Source organism: Acomys russatus, chromosome 18, assembly GCF_903995435.1.
Source record: "Acomys russatus chromosome 18, mAcoRus1.1, whole genome shotgun sequence".
NCBI lineage: Eukaryota > Metazoa > Chordata > Mammalia > Rodentia > Muridae > Acomys > Acomys russatus.
The window spans coordinates 40,693,648-40,700,711 of record NC_067154.1 but is presented as its reverse complement, the minus strand read 5'-3'; the positions used below and the strand labels follow the sequence as shown (position 1 = coordinate 40,700,711).

Genomic DNA, 7,064 nt, shown 5'->3' with positions numbered 1-7,064 from the left:
AGGAAGTCATGATTATCGGCAACCCAAAGACAGGTGCAACAGTTGTATTTCTTTCTTTCTTTTTGGTTTAATTTGGTTTTTGAGACAGGGCTTCTCTGTAGAGCTCTGGCTGTCCTTGAACTCACACTGTAGACCAAACTCAAAGACCCACCTGACTCTACCAAGTGCTGGGATTAAAGGGTACGCTACCACGCCCAGCTGGAAGCATTTCTTTCTAAAAAGACAAAGTCAAGAAGTTCCTGTAAGCTTAGCAACCAGCTTAATAGCAGAAGTGGTGTGAAGAGCAGGGCCCGGGAGAAAAACATTGTCTTAAGTTACCTATTGGAAAAAATAAATGCATACTTGACTTCTTGGCCTTTGGGCTGAGATCAAGTAGATTATCTGTTCTTATCAATTTAGTGCGTGATATGTCCTCAGTCCAAGGACAAAAACTTAACTGGATTCTGGAGCAGAATGACGGAATGGCGCTCGTTCATTCCACTCATCGGTCTGGAAGTGTGATTTCTCCTGGAATGGTACACACCCTCAGGGGACTGAAAAGGACTAAGTAAATAAAGGGTGCAGAATATACCTTTTAAAAACCAAATCAATCATGGCTAGGTACAAAGGTCAGTAGTGTGAAGTATATCCACAGCATTGTGAGTGTCACTCCATGGTTCTCGGCTTCTATCCCCACTAAACAACAACTCTCCTCACTCTCTAACCAGCCTTTGGCCAATGCCATGGTATGTTTTGTTTTTAAGGAGAAAACTTCTTAAAATGAAAGGAAAAGGACTTTCAGTGATGACTACTTCACCCTTAATTTCCACAGAAGGTTTAAGACAGATAGGAAGCAGAAATGTTATAACATATGCCGCCTGTCACATGCTGAGTAAATGAGACTGAAACTTGGAACAGGCAGGTCCTTGTCTGGGAAGCCAGAAATGAATATCAAGTCCTGTCTAGGAAGCAAGGGGAGGAACAGTTCCGGAAGTCCTGGCCTGCCTCTGGGTATTAGCAGAGATACAGGCCAAGTACTGAATTAAAGGAGATATCAGATCCACAGTCTGAGGGCAAATAGGAGACACCAGTCGTAAGACAGAAATGGAGGGAAAAGGATGGACAAGGAAAAGGCAGTAAACACAGTTCTCATGTGTACAATCTGACTGTCATGGGCATGTTTTAATGGCCTAACAGGGGCTTCCTCCTTCATTCTAGGAGGGGCAGCCGTCATCCTTCAGGTAAACTGAGGAGGGAGCAGATGAATGCCCTTGACCAGCTGGCACTCATAAGAACTGAGCCTCATAAATCTTTTTGTCTGATTTCATCAGTGTAAAGATATGTCATGGGAGGAGAGAAAGAGTGATATTGAAAAACATGAAACCCAACAGGATTTGTCAAGATTCCACCCACCTTTAGATGAGCCTGCTGGGGAAAGAAGGTACTTAAGGAAAACAAAGGGGGAAAAAATCCAAACCCCAAAACTTTTCAACTTAAATTCATTAATCCCAGCGTTTAGTCCACCTCCACCCTTTCTTTTTATAAATGACCTTTGGCTGGTCCAATCTACGTACTTTGGCTCCCCTTATGATCAATTTCCTTGTGGTTTTTTCTGGACTTTGTATATCAAGCAGATTCATTGAATAAAGCCAAATATTTTTCTTATTCTTCTATGGTGACTATTTCAATGTTTTGACTCTCAAACTTGTTCCATAATCTTGTTCAAAGTTAAGTCTCTCTGGTCCACATATCTGAAAAGTAAGACTACCCCAATGAACAAAGCAAAATGGACTTTAGTAAATCATTTAGCTAATACAAAAAAAAAAAAAAAAAAATCAGTTCCCTGATTTAAAAAGACTAGAGAATACCCTTCTTGCTTCAAAGCACCTTTGTGTTACCTGTAGCACCTGCAGGCACATGGCTAGGAGGAGAGGAGAGTCTCCAGTAGATGACAGGCTGAGCAGACATGTAGGAAAAGCCCCTGTTCATTCTCTAGTAAGTGAGGTCAGGGATGCAGTGATGTACGGCAGTCCATAGGTCCTTGTCCTTGGACCTCATGATCTAATGTAGAATGGAGGAACTGATAGTCGGAGGTGGAATCAACAATGAAGAAGAATGACACCTGATGATGATCTCCTATGCAAAAGAAGTAATAGGATTATGATAAACATCAAGGTCATAATAACAGAGTTAGAGAAGAAATGCCCAGAGCAGAAAACCCAGCCTTTGTGTTTTGTCTTTTTAAGTGCCCAAACATGCATGCATAATTCATAGTGTTGCGCCCTCGCTATTGACCACTGACAGCATCATGATGTTCATGCTGTGGAGTCTCTGGACTGATCAAGCGCATTGAAGAGGTCATCTTCCATCTTCGCTCCATTAACTCTTCTCCTTTCGTTCCTAATGTCCTTACTTCCTTGTCTTCTGGTGCCTGAGTTTTCTATTTCTTCTCCAACCAATATCTATCTATCTATCTATCTATCTATCTATCTATCTATCTAACTATCTATTTAAATGATGACTTGATGGCATAAAATCAAGGTGTTTCCATAATTACATCCCTTTTAAAATTTCAAGGAGCATCCATTTTCTTGTCCTTCCTGGCTTCTGGAAACTGACACATCCTTTGGCTCACAGCCTACGTCAAATCCAGTGACGTAGCACCTCCTTGCCCCTACCCAGCTGCTTTTCTTTTACTGATCAGAGTTGAGACATCGTTTGCATTTTTAAGGATCCAAGTAACCTTAGAGTCCAACTGTACAGTTTAGGAGAATCTCCTTCTTCTCAAAATCATGGCTAAAAAATTGCTTTTGCCCTGTGAAGCAGCTTATTTACAGGTTCTAAGGATTGTGGCACAGGCATCTGTGGAGGTTATTACCCTGCCTACCACACTGAGATTCTAGAGCAGTGAACCCTGCTCTTTCTAAAGAAAGCTCTCATCTCAGAAACTGATTAAAAGGATTATGGAGAACACTGTGTGTGTTAACTCACAGTAAAGTTGCACTGGCTGATACGGTTTATAGTTTCTGGTAGCATTGGATCATAACTCTTAAAACAGAAACTTTGGACTTTGCCAATAGTTCACTGTGTAAGCAGGACATCCTTTGCTCAACTCCAGCACCTATGTAGACATCAAAGCATGGCTATACATACCTGTAACCCCAGCACTGGGGTCAGTGACAGACAGGTCCAGGAGCTCACTTGAGACTTTGTCTCAAGGAAATAAATGGGAATATAACAGAAAAAGCTGAATTTCTGTCTATGTTGGGTTATATATATATATATATATATATATATATATATATATATTTTTTTTTTTTTTTTTAATTTTAACTAGATGTTATTCTTTTTAAAAATCCTATAGTGGACAATTGTCACTCGCAAGATATTTTTAATTCACTGATATAGAATTTTGTATACAGATGCAAAGTAAGTTCTAGATACAGTGGTATAGAATTCAAGTGTAAGATTATTCTTCACACATTATATGTATATACATTGTGTATATATATATATATAGTCTAATATGAGTTATTGTACCCATATAACTCAATTATAATACAAGATTTACTGCCAATGCTTTGAAAGTGCTACCAAGCTATTTAGGATAAATAAATTATACAAATTAAATGTTAGTAGATTAAATCATGGTTATGTCAATTGCTAGTCTACTTTTATGACAAAAATATACATCTTAGGTACAGCAGATAGATATGACTCTATAGAAAGACAAGATCTTCAAAAATCTCAGAGACATGCAGAATATGGCATTTAAAAAGGTTTTTTTTTTTTATTACTTTAAAGATTCATTGACAATGAGACAGGTTAACTCCTGGCGACACTCAAACTACCTCAAAGAAGATGATGAGCATCAAAGAACCTCCTTATGAAGATGGTTTCAAATGTGGCAAGCTAGCCACTGGACAAAAGGTCCTCATTTCTCCCACAGACAAAATTCTGCCTTTAAAAAGGGCAAGCTTGGATGCAGGCAGAGTAAACAGTCAAACAGGGTAAGCAAGTCCTCAATAGTTCCTGCCTCACAAATATGTCTGTCAGATATGTTGGGCCAGAAGGCTGAAGAAGATGCTCTAATGTTATAGAGAGTTTTGGGTGATGTGACCATTCAGGTATAAAACTGTCTCTGTCATCTTTTCATTTGGAAAGCTACTAACTTGTACTCCCGGCATACTCAGATAATCAAGTTTACTCCTTCTCAAGTCTCTGAGGAAGTTGAAAACCAGGTAGCTTAGTTTTACAATGAAGTTTAATTGTTTAGAGGTTAAGATGTTTTTAGGTCTAGATAGGTGTTCTAAGTTGATCATGACAATATGTGATAGAGACTGATTTACATTCAGAAATTTAGGTGCACCAAGGTAGGAAAGATGTCTTCTTCAAGGCTGTCAAATACAAATAGCCAAAACACTAAGAATGTAACATTTATATAATTCCTGATTGTGTCATGGTTCTTCTTGCCATAGGTAATCTATTGTATATATATAATAATATAAAAGTATATGTATAAAAAATAAAATAAGTTTTAAAAATTCCTATAGTGGAGAGGAGGAAGGGAGAAAACAAAACGAAAATACTTTCTTGCATTACAAAGGAGGACAGTGTCCACTGGCTGTTCGTTTTCCTCCCTTTCTGTTCTCCTTTTGTAGTGTTGAGGTCTGAGCAGCCTAAGCCAAAGTCTGCATTAGTATAGCATGTAAATGGCTGTGGAGCAGTTGACAATGATGAGCCCCATGTGTGGCTTATGGTATATACCCACAGTAGTTACTTTTCTTGTTGCTGTTACAGGGCAAGAAAGAGGCAATTTAAAAAACAAAGGCTTGAGTCTTGGCTTTCAGTTTGAAAGCACAAGGTCTGTCAAGGCAGGGAAAGCACAGTAGCAGGCGCTTGAGGCAGCTGGTCCATTGCATCCATGCACAAGAAGCAAGAATGTCTACGAAGTGAGGCTGAGCTATAAAACCTCAAGGCTTAGCCATGCCCCGGCCCCACAGTGACCCACTTCTAGCAATTTCTATAGCCTTTTGAAACAGCAGCATCAACTAGGGAGTATGCCTTCACATACATGAGCCTATGGATGAGGTTTCATAGCCAAACCACAGCAGCGCTCAGGCTCAGTGAAAGCTGATTGGATAAATGAATGATATCTTAACTAGGGGACGGAGCTGTGATTAGCATGCATGCTAAGACGGGCTTCCCGAATTTTCTAGGTCTTTGTGTGTTTTATTTCCTTAATATTCTTAAAAACCTATAAAATTGGTATTTCAAGACTGAAGACTTCAAAAACCTTACTCGCCATGACGCAGCTGGAAAGAAAGTGAATATTCACAGCAAGGCCGGCTTGACACCAAAGCCCACTGTTCTTTGTGTCCCTTGTCTGCTGCCTTGCTCCTGCCCCTTCTGTTTCAGTAGAAAGCTAGGATTAGACCGTGGTGACTAACCTCTGAGCTCAAGACTATAATGGCAAGATGAGGAGAAGAGCACCAAGGGTCTGGAATGGTCTTGGGTATAATTATGGGCAAGGGTGGTTTTGGAATCCACCATTTCATACTGTCTGTGTTTAATCTCTTGATTGTGCTATAATGAGCATGTGTATTATTCAGAGGGTCAGATGAACGCTTTTGGCGGCTATAAATGCCCTCTCTACGAATACCTCACCTATTCGCTTTTCTCCGTGCATATGCAAAAACATTTTAGTAAATACTTTAGAAGGGAATCAAACAAATTGACAGGCTTTGTGACTGAATCCTGCTTGGGTTGAGCTTTTATAGATCTGACATCATCACCGCAAACCCTGTGTATATAATTTTTGATTTTTTTTTTTAAGTCCCTAAACTGGAGCATGAAAGATAATGCTTTTTCTAATTCCTAGGATTTTTTTTGTTGCAATATCAACTTAAAAGAACATTGTGTGTGCTTCTGGGTAGTTGGTGACCCCAGCAGTTGACAGTGTACCATAGAATGCCCCAGTGGACTTTACTTCTAAGTTACTATGTTAGGTGCCTAGTAGAGAGCTCAGAGCAGTTGACTGACTGAGTGAACTGTGTAAACACAGACTCTCCTGGAAGCCAGTCCAGTGTTTTGTTTTGTTTTGTTTTGTTTTGTTTTTCTGCTCATTTCATTTGTTCATGTTAGAAAAGATAGATTTGCACTATATGATATAATAGGTCATTTTCCCTAATTCCTATTTGTTTGAAACTCAACTGAAATTTTGGAAAGATTTATATTTCCTTTTACTTGGGTTTTTCACCAGTATATTCATAAGGTCCTCTTTCCCATAGCGTTTTTAAGACAAATAGCAGCAACAACAGAACAAACAACAAGACCTCCCAAGTGGCTTACAAATGCCAAGAAATAATTTAGTTGTGCCTAATAGAGTATGTCCTATACTCTATTGTATTTAAAGAAATATGTAGGTATATGACCACCCTTGGTTAGAAATTATAGACCCCCCAAAAGATACTTTGAATGGGAACTAATTGACTCAAAAGCAATTGCTGAGAATCTCTTTGACTGATATGAGTAGCCATGTTAGGCACTAAACGCACAAACATTAATACTGTTCTTCAAACTGATCAGTCAGGACACTGGTTCCCTCTCAAATCAACAAATCATTGACCCTTAACTTCTTTGGGCATGGAGATATAATTACAATTTCCTGTAAGTACCCATGAGGACCTAATTATCAGTATACCCATCTTGCTGGTAAGTCACATACAAAATTCTGGTGAGAGTTTATACATTTGTAACTAAGCGAACATTTAACTCTATAATAATAATAATAATAATAATAATAAACACAGCAGTATATACAGAATTGGGCTAATTCATGATAATTAATCTCTGGAGTATTATATGAAATGTTCTCTGGCTACACAAAAAAAGTAAATAAAAGAAACACATTTGTGAAGAGAGGAAGAAAAGAGATTGTAGGAGCCCAGCCCTCCATATTGATGGTGATTTGATCTGTTGTTTCCACCTGCTACCCTTCGGAGCTTTGCTACTTCTATGTAAAAATAATGCCTTGAGTGATGTTATGCAGTGACTAGTGAGAGAGATTTAGAAAAATGAATAAT

General features: G+C 38.8%; 1 non-coding gene across 1 annotated transcript; it reads left to right on the top strand.

The window, feature by feature from the left end:
• Nucleotides 1–342: 342 nt before the first annotated feature.
• LOC127202414 (U2 spliceosomal RNA) lies at nucleotides 343–526 on the top strand. Its single transcript, XR_007832297.1, has one exon. It is a non-coding gene; the product is annotated as a U2 spliceosomal RNA (small nuclear RNA).
• Nucleotides 527–7,064: the final 6,538 nt, after the last annotated feature.